This window comes from Mustela nigripes, chromosome X (genome assembly GCF_022355385.1).
Source record: "Mustela nigripes isolate SB6536 chromosome X, MUSNIG.SB6536, whole genome shotgun sequence".
Lineage (NCBI taxonomy): Eukaryota > Metazoa > Chordata > Mammalia > Carnivora > Mustelidae > Mustela > Mustela nigripes.
Genome location: NC_081575.1, coordinates 89,025,648 through 89,034,498, shown reverse-complemented (window position 1 = coordinate 89,034,498; position 8,851 = coordinate 89,025,648).

Sequence of the window (8,851 nt, the reverse complement as noted above, 5' to 3'; positions counted from 1 at the left end):
GGAAAGATATAAAGAAGAAAAAAAAAGTCATCTTACCGCTTGAGAAAATCACTCAGAACGTCTTCAGGTGGTTCTTGCTGCTCATTTTCATGTATCTCTCATATATACAAATCTATAAATTTTAAATATATGTATTTTTTTAAGCAAAGTTGAGATCTCCCTAGCAATATACGTTCAGACCAGCTCTTTCCACACATTGTATCGTGGGTGAACACTTCCATTGTTTGAAATTTATTTATTTATTTATTTGAGAGAGAGAGTATGTGTGCACACGTGTGTGGGCTCATTTGCACAAGCCAGGTGGAGTCGGGGATGAGGGGCAGACAGAGAGGGAGAATCTTAAGGAGGCTCCACACTCAGCATGGAGCCCAGCCCAGGGCTCGATCTCACAACCCTGAGATCCTGACCTGAGGCTGCTATCAAGAGTTGGGCAGACTCTTAACCCACCGAGCCGTGGGTGAGCACTTCTGAGAGGCTGTGAAAGCAAAGGCTTTCTGAGTAAGATGGGGGAATCAAGGATGTGGGGAGGTTGTGGATTTTTTTTCAGCTGGAGAGTTCCGTCGCCCACCCAGGATGTGGTTGCTCCTGGGCCTCTGGGGTGGAGAGGGTCGTTCTCAGCTTGGGAGAGGACAAGGGGAGATTCCTTCACCACTCTCTCCGATGTCACTCACCCGTTCTTGGAAGGGTTGGGAGGGTGTCTGCCTGGGCCAGCAGAGGCCTGTGGCCCACTCCCCACCCCATTGTGGGCCAGGTCCCCACATCCGCCTCCTCGCCCATGGCTTAGTGTGTGTGTGTGTGTGTGTGTGTGTGTGTGTGTGTGTGTGTATCTCCAGGGGACTCATGGGGGAACAAAAGGGTGGCCTTAGGGCTTCCTGAGGCACTCCAGGGGTGGGAACAGGGCACCCGTGGCCCAGGCACTTCCTGTCTCTTGAGAAACAAGTAGCCTTTTGCCCGTGACTGTGGACTGTGGACATGCATTTATTCCTAATCATCATAGCTGCATTTGGCTGCTTTCCTAGAAGTGAAAAATGGATTTGCTCTGAACTCTGTCATCTCTTGTGACCCAGGGCTCTCAGAAGCAGTGCCGAGAGCACGGGACTGGCCCCCAAAAGTAGCCATGCTAACTTGCCCTCAAGGAGACGAGCTTGTTGGAGGCCAGCCTTGTGCGCATGCGCCCTACCTCCCTCCTCCAACCACGTGACAAAGCCAGAGTTCTTAAAACACAGGAAGGTTTGGGCTTCCGTGGAGGAGGCCTTGCTGGCCCATCGTGGTTAGAAGAGCGACCTGGGGTAGGGTCCCGGCTCTGACCCGAGATGCACCCCCATGGGCAAGTGAGTGAACCCCTCTGAGTTCAGGCTCCCTGCCAGTGAAGTGGGCCAAACAGTACCTACTGCCCAGAGGTGCCCTCCAGATGAGAAGCTCCAAAGTCCATGTATAAGGCATCCACTGTGGTCCCAGAACCACAGCGAGTGCCCAGCAAATGACCTCACTGTGTCTGAAATTCACTCTTTGTAAGTTGTGCCAATAGATACGATCACCCCATTTTATGGAGAGGGACAGCCGAGGCTCAGGAAGGTTAAATGTTGTTTCAGTTATTTATTACTTAGTGGCTTCAAACCTTCATGGCTTCAAACAACGCTGAGCGATAATGAATGAGGGATAATTTCTCATGATTCTGGGGATGAACTGGGTGGTTCCTGGACTCCAGGTTGTGTCGGCTGGGGTCTCCCATGTGGATCCAGTCAGCTGGCGGCTATATTGGGCTGCAAGGTCAAACAGGGCTGCTCACGTGCCTGGGGTCTTGGTACTGACTGTTGGCTGGGCGGCCTTGGTCCTTGGCTTCATGACCTTTTTACCAGACTAGCTAGGGCTTCCCCAAGCATGGCAGCTGGACTCCTGGAGAGAGGATGGACCTCAGCCTAAAAGAACATGCCAAGCCTCTGCTTTCCATCAAGCTTGTTAATGTCCTTTTGGCCAAAGAAAGTCACGTGGCCAAACCCAGAGCCAACACAGAAGGGGACTCTGTCAGGGCAGGCATACTAGAAACTTGGTTCATCGGGGAAGCCCACGTTAACAGTCTACCAAAAAAGGCTTGCCTAAAATCCCATGTCTGGTGAACGGCATAAGCTGGGATCTGAACCCAGGGAGGTCTGACTCTAAATTCCACGTTCCTCCTTCCAGGAGTGCGTGGTACTGGGTCTATGGCAGGCACATGTTTGCTGCCCCATCGCAGTGTGATGATGGCTGGCTGATTTCCCATCTTATCTCCTGCCCACCCCTGCTGCCAGCACCCCATAATGATCTTAAACCTCTCCCGCTCACCTGACAGAGGGGAGAAAAGAACTCTATTTCTGCTGGTCCCTGTCTGCCTTTCTCTCTTCAACGTTGCCGACAGAAAGCTACTCCTGCTTTCTCCAGAGTCCCAGGCAGGAGGGCAGTGGCCTCATCCATCCTGGTGATCCCGGCCTCTCGGGGCCACTGTCACCTTCTGGCTCTGCCCACCTTGGGGCACACCCAGCTCGTGTTTCAAAGGACTCCTACTAGCAGAACCATGATCACGGGAACAAAGACAGTATCTCAGAGATAAGCCCAAGTTTACAGCTCCCTGTCGTAATCCCAGCAGATTTGAAGACTGCTCACTTGCTGGGCCACTGCCTAGATTAGGTTCCCTCTCCTGACCTCTGTCGCCATTAGCCGGAGGCTGCTTTGAGCTGGTCCCACCTTGATGACTATGGGAACCCAGCCCCTTCCTGTTCTCGCCAGCCTCTGACCGACCAAGGCTCGGTCAATCCTGCTGCGGCTCTGAGCCCTCCACCCTGCACGTTAGGTAGGGAACGTCCCTCTCTCGGTCCTTCCCTGGTCACGGTCAGGTCCTATGTTGGCAGGGAGCATCACTCCGCCGTCCTATGGTCGGACCCTCCCCCGCCACTCTTCTTAAGGCCCCGGGGGGTAAGCCATCTGTTCAATGCCCTATCATGAAACGATGGCAGAGCCGAGGCCTTGAACCTGGGCTCTCACCTCCAGCCAGTACTCTTGCAAGAGCCTCTGTGTCTCAGCCTTCATTTTCGAATGCTGAGTGGGGCCCACAGCTGTTCTGCCTCAGCTCAGAGCAAAGGCAAACAAAAAGCAAAGCCTCTGGAAAAAAAGAGAAAATGTTCTCTGGATGCTGAATTGGTGACCTTGGGGAGGTATGTGTGTGTGGGGTGTGTGGGAGGCCTCTGACTTGTGCCCAAGGAAAGGTCACAGTCAATAGTAAGCCTTTGATGGGAGAGGGTCTGAAATGGAGCCCAGGAATGTCGTCCCGCAGCTGCCGGGGAGGGATACAGGACCCTCTGTCGGGCCAGGCCAGTTCTCCTGATGTGAGGGCAGCATGCCGAGGTCTTGGGAGCTGGAGCTCCCAGGGAGCGGACTGGGTGGGATACACGAGGTATCTAGGCATTGGTGGTGTCCTGTGTGGTCTTGCGGAGAGAAGCCAGGCAAAATCTGGCAACTGAGCCTGGGCTCTTGGCTCCGAGCAACAGGAAGTAATTCTGGTTTATTTAAGCAGAAAAGGACTTTATCAAAAGGAACTTAGGGAGTTCACAAAATAATCAGGAGGGCTGGAGAGCTGGATTTGGAAAGCAGGCCAAACAAAGGAGACTGCGTGGCGGTCAGGACCATGGCCAAGGTCAGGCCAATCCAGAACAACACCCCTGCCAAGTCCAGGACGTCCCGGCTTACACTGCCACCTGTGCCCATGGATATGGTCCCTACCATCCCAGAAATGGAATGTCATTGTCTTGGTGACTGCCACCCTCCACCAGAATGGACCTCGGGGCTCCCCGCCTCCCTGCATCATGGGCTCCTGCCTCCGGGTCTTTGACGGGGGCATATGATTGGTGGAGTATAAGTCAGCCTGCACTAAGCGCAACAGCAGCTGGGAAGGTGATTCTCTGGCATTTTTAGCTTTTCTGGGGAGAGGCGACTAGGAGGATGGAGAATTTCTCAAACAGGGTTGTGGGGACTGGACACGGGTCAGCTATGTCCCTACCTTACCTGGAAAAATGTAGGGAATTGCATGCCTCGAGGGATAGCTGAGTTTCTCTCTTATCTTCCCATCTTTCAGATAGTGATGGAAGTGTGTGTGTGTGTGTGTGTGTGTGTGTGTAAGGATAGGAACATGTTACACCACGTGTGCTCAGGAACCACGGGTTCGATCCTCAGTCCCCTCTGCCTGTTGACCTTAGACAAGCTGTTCTCTGTCTTGGGGCCTCTGCTCCAATTCACTGCCTGCTGTCCAGCCTTGACCATGCAGAAGGTATGCGGGAGCTTCTGCTGTCATCTGGGCTCCCCAGCAGAGAGATGCCCCAGGACTGCCAAAGCCCCAGACGGAAGGGGGCCGTCGGTTCCATGTAACAGATGACAGTGTGGGTTTTGGAGTCAGAGAGATGGGGGTTAATGGCCATGTGATCTTGCCCCCCCCGTTCCTTAACCTTTGTTCCCTATCGGCAAAGTGGAGACGAGGTGCTAAGCACCCAGCCTCCATTCCAACCTGGTCCCGTGATGCCTTCATGTCCTACGGAGACTGGAAGGCTCTAGACTGCCCTTCATAGACACCCCGGCAGCGGAAGCTGTGGATGAGAATTAAATTTCCCTGGGGTACCTGGGTGGCGCAGTAGGTTGAGCATCCAACTCTTGATTTTGGCTCAGGTCCTGAGCTCAGGCTCGTGAGATCGAGCCCCGCATCAGTTCCCTGCTCAATGCTGAATCTGCTTGAAATTCTCTCCTTCGCTCCCTCTGCTCCCTCCCCTCAAATAAATATGTAAATCTTTTAAAACAAAGTCACCAGTTAGATTCACTTGTGTAGGGTTAGCAAGGCAGCAGCGAGACGGAAGCTATTTGCTTGCTTCTCTGGCCGGTGCTGCCAGAGGCACTGTGACGTGTGCCCTCATGTGTGCGTGTGTGTGTGCGTGCACACTGTGGGACAACGTTCTAGTGTTTGTTGGTCCCTGGCTTTGAAGGTATTAAGAGATGTTGTGGTGGTGGTAGCAGGGGCCTCCTGACCCCGGGATCATCTGTGCAGGTGGCCCCCTACCTCCCCACCTTCCGGATGGCAGCAGCAGCGGCGGCAGGCACGGCAGCAATCTTGGTAGCACAGCTCAGTGGTGTTATGGGAGTCTAGAGCCCGCTCCTCTGGCCCTGCCGGGGATTTTGTAAGCACCTATTTTCCTGTATTAAATCTCTTCTTGCTTAAAATAGCTGGAGAGGTTTTCTGTTTCCGGCAACCAAGTCCTAACTGCTGCAGAGGTAACACCCCATTGCTCACGTCGTTGTTGGAATGAGCTGAGTTGGTGGAGGCTACGGCTTCGTAAACTGTGAAGCTTGTTAGGTACGTTAGGTGTTTTTCAGGGAAGGGTATCCCTTTTGTCGGGGGAGACTCGATGGCTAGGCAATCTTGTGACCAGCCACATAAGTTTATATGCTCCCAGTGGGCTCTTCTACCTGGAACGGCTGGGACAGAAGCCAGCTGAAAGAATTCTGGTAATTTGGGTGGCTTGCCTGTTTTTGGAGGCTGCAAGCATTCTCTTATGTATTCAGGGGGAACTGTGCCTCTCTGTCCCCCGTTAGAGCAGTGACTGGCCCCAAGGGCAGCTGGGAAAGGCAGCAGGCTTTCTGGTGTGAGCCTGCAAGGTCAGCTACCCCGGGATTCACCCCTACAGGCAGGCGCCTGGGCTCCCCGATCAACTCCATTGGTTTGTGTTAAAGCCCACTTTAATTCCTTACCCCTTCCCAGTTCAACCTTTTATATTTACAAAACGGCCCCCTCACCTCTAGGCAGCTTTGAAGGATCTCCCTTTCTGTGCTGAATAACATTCTTATGGCCATGACCTTAGCCCCATTAGTGTAAGAGTTTCCAGAGAAAAGAACTGACAGAATATAAATTCTTTGGGGGTTGCTTGGGAAGAAGTTCAAAATACAGGGGGCCCGAAGGCTGAGGTTGGGGAGACGGGGCAACCCGGGCATAAGGGCGCTGGGTCCTGAGGGAGGAGAGGGAGACAGAACTAGGGAAAAGGGCACAAAAGTAAGGGGGGGTGCTTGTAGAGCCCCCTACTCTTAGTTCAGTGAACACCATGGCAGCGGTGTCCAGGCAGGTGGCCCTGGTGGCTATGGGGCTCGGTGGAAGCTAGGCTGGGCTTGGCTGCCAGAACAAGCCAGGCCCTGCTCCAGCTCATCAGGGGGCTTGAGGCTGACTCCACAAGATAAACTCTTTCAGTGGCTTTCAGGAGCCCTAATCAATTGTGAGGCAGGGCGAAGCCCTCGGGGGACAGATAAAGCCAGCCCTGTGCTCCAAACCCCGTGGCAGCCAACGTTTGTGCGGTTTGAACTTTTGTGTGGTTTGGACAAGTTCACCCGGCCTCGCTGGAGTGGTTTTCTCTGTTTCCCAACCGCAGCACAGAGAGGCCAACGGGCTCGTACCCCCACAAGCTGCCCCTGAGGGGAGAGAGGGGCCTGTTCTCTGTCCCCTTTCGGTCCTGCGGGATCGGGGAAGAGGCTGGGGATGTCCATGCCTTATTCCTTACTCTTGCCAGCGGCAAGGGGTGTCGATGGTTTTACAAACGCTCCCTCGCCTAGGGCGGGCGAGCCCTCGGAATTGGAGAGTTGAACTGCTGCAGATTTGAGTCTCTGCTCCTACTTCTCAACTGGAAAACCCGGTGCCCACTTTCGGATTCCGTCTTCAGCTGCAGACGCCTCTGGGACATGCTGTCTCCCCGCGCAGAGGAAGCCCGGGCCGCTGGGGACACCGCCTGGAGCCTCCGCGCATAGCACCGGTCGGTTTTTTTTCCTGCTCAAGGTTCCTTGTTTAACCTCTCAGGTGCCGGAAGATCCAGAATGTTGCCAGGCAGCCTTCAGCTGGCTCCAGAAAACACCAGGCACCTCAGATTAAATTGCTGCCGGCGGGTGCGTCCTATGCCGATGTCTGCGGTCCAGCAAGGTGCAGCAACTCTGGGCAGGCAGGGACCCATCTGACCGTCCGTGCGCCCTATCCCTTGGGAAGCCTGCGCCGACCTGCAGGGGCCACAGCGAAACAGAACCAAGAGCACGTGCTGCTTGGAAAGGAAACTCAGGCACCTGGCATATCTCAGGGATGCTCACACCTTCCAGGGACCTTCCTGCCTCCACAGAAGGTGGGGACACAGAGAGAAGCGCGTATGGAGAGAGAGAAAGGGAAGTGGGAAGAAACTGGTCACGGAGGAGGCTATTTTTATTCTTTGCTACAGCTGCGTGCATTTCTCTGACCAACTAGGCAGCGAAAATTAGACCGGCTCCCGCTGAAAACAGGACTTAAACTGGGGAGGGTGTGGGGGCTGGGCCAGGGAGTGTGTGCCTCAGGAGAGAATCCAGCAAGCCAGGCTCCAGAAGCCCTCACTGGGTGGAACTGGCCCCTCCTCCGTCCCCTGTCCCAGATGCCTCAGGCTTAAGCTCAGCTCTCAGAGGTGGGGCATCCTTTCCCTTCTGTGTGACATCTTGGGCATGACACAGTCAAGACGGGGCGTTTGTTCATCAGGGTCATCTACTGTGAGGCCTCAGAGGACAGCCTTACCCCTTCTGGCAGGTGACAAGACCACCCGGGTGGTACCACGGTCACCCCAGCGCCAGGAGAAATGGGCACGTGTCCTAAGCAGGAAACCAAGGTTGGGGGCGAGGGCCCTAGAGTTAGAATCCTTCGAATCCATGAGTGCCGAGGTCAGCAATTCCCAAAGTTTGTTCCAAGGATCCCTGCCGCTCCGAAGACCCTTGTAATTGTCTTTTTTAACCGCAAAACTCCACGAGGCTGGATTTTCTTCCTCCACCGCAACCAAGAGCAACGTATCCTAGCAGATTAAATGCAAGGCAGCTATGAGAAAGCAGCTGTCTTCTATTAAGCCAGATACTAAAGAGGCTTGCAAAAATGTAAAAGGATGCCCCTTTTCTCTGTAAATTTTCTTCTGTTTCAGAAGAGAGTTGTTTTTTTGTTCAGTGGTGCTATCGATGTTCATGTGTGTAGTAGTTACCTCTTGCCGTAAAACAGATCGCCCCAACACTTAGGGGCTGAAAACATCAAACGTTTATTATTTCTCGGTTTCTGCAGGTCTGGAATCGGGGAGCAGCTGGCTCCGCTGGGGGGTTTCTGGTTCAGGGTCTGCAATGGAGCTGTGGTCCGGGGCTGCCGGCAGATTGAAGTTCACCCGGGGAGGGGAGAGAGCCAGCCACCTTCAAGCTTGCCTATGTGACTGTTGGCAGGCCTCAGTTCCTGGCCATGGGGGCCTCTCCACCAGGCTGCCCTGTGACATGGCAGCTGGCTTCCCCCAGACAGAGGGAGAGTGAGTACCCAGGACAGACGCCACAGTCTTTATTATCTGATTTTGGAAGTGATCACATTCAAGGGGAGGAGATTGTCCCTGGGCATGGAGGACAGACGTGGGGTGGGGGTGGGGGGTATTTGGCACCTTCATAGAGGCTGCTGACCACCCATAATAAGTTCATTATTGCTATTTTTATATGAATTAATAAATAGTTTAAACGTCTTGGTTTTCATGGTTAATATGGGAAATGTTGATAGATATGGTTAATATAAATAAAAGCTTTTTAGAGTCCTCAATAATAAATAAGAGGTCCCAAGAACTAAAGGCTTGAGAGCTGCTGGTCTGGGTGTTATGATATCTACAGGAGAAGTACATCGGTAAGATGTGAAAGCCAGTCCACCCACCGTCTATCCATCCAGCCACCCACTCATCCATCCATCCATCCATCCATCCATTGTCCATCTTTCTTTCCATCCATCCCTCCGTCTTTCCATCCATTCATCCACCCTTCCATGCATCCATTTTGC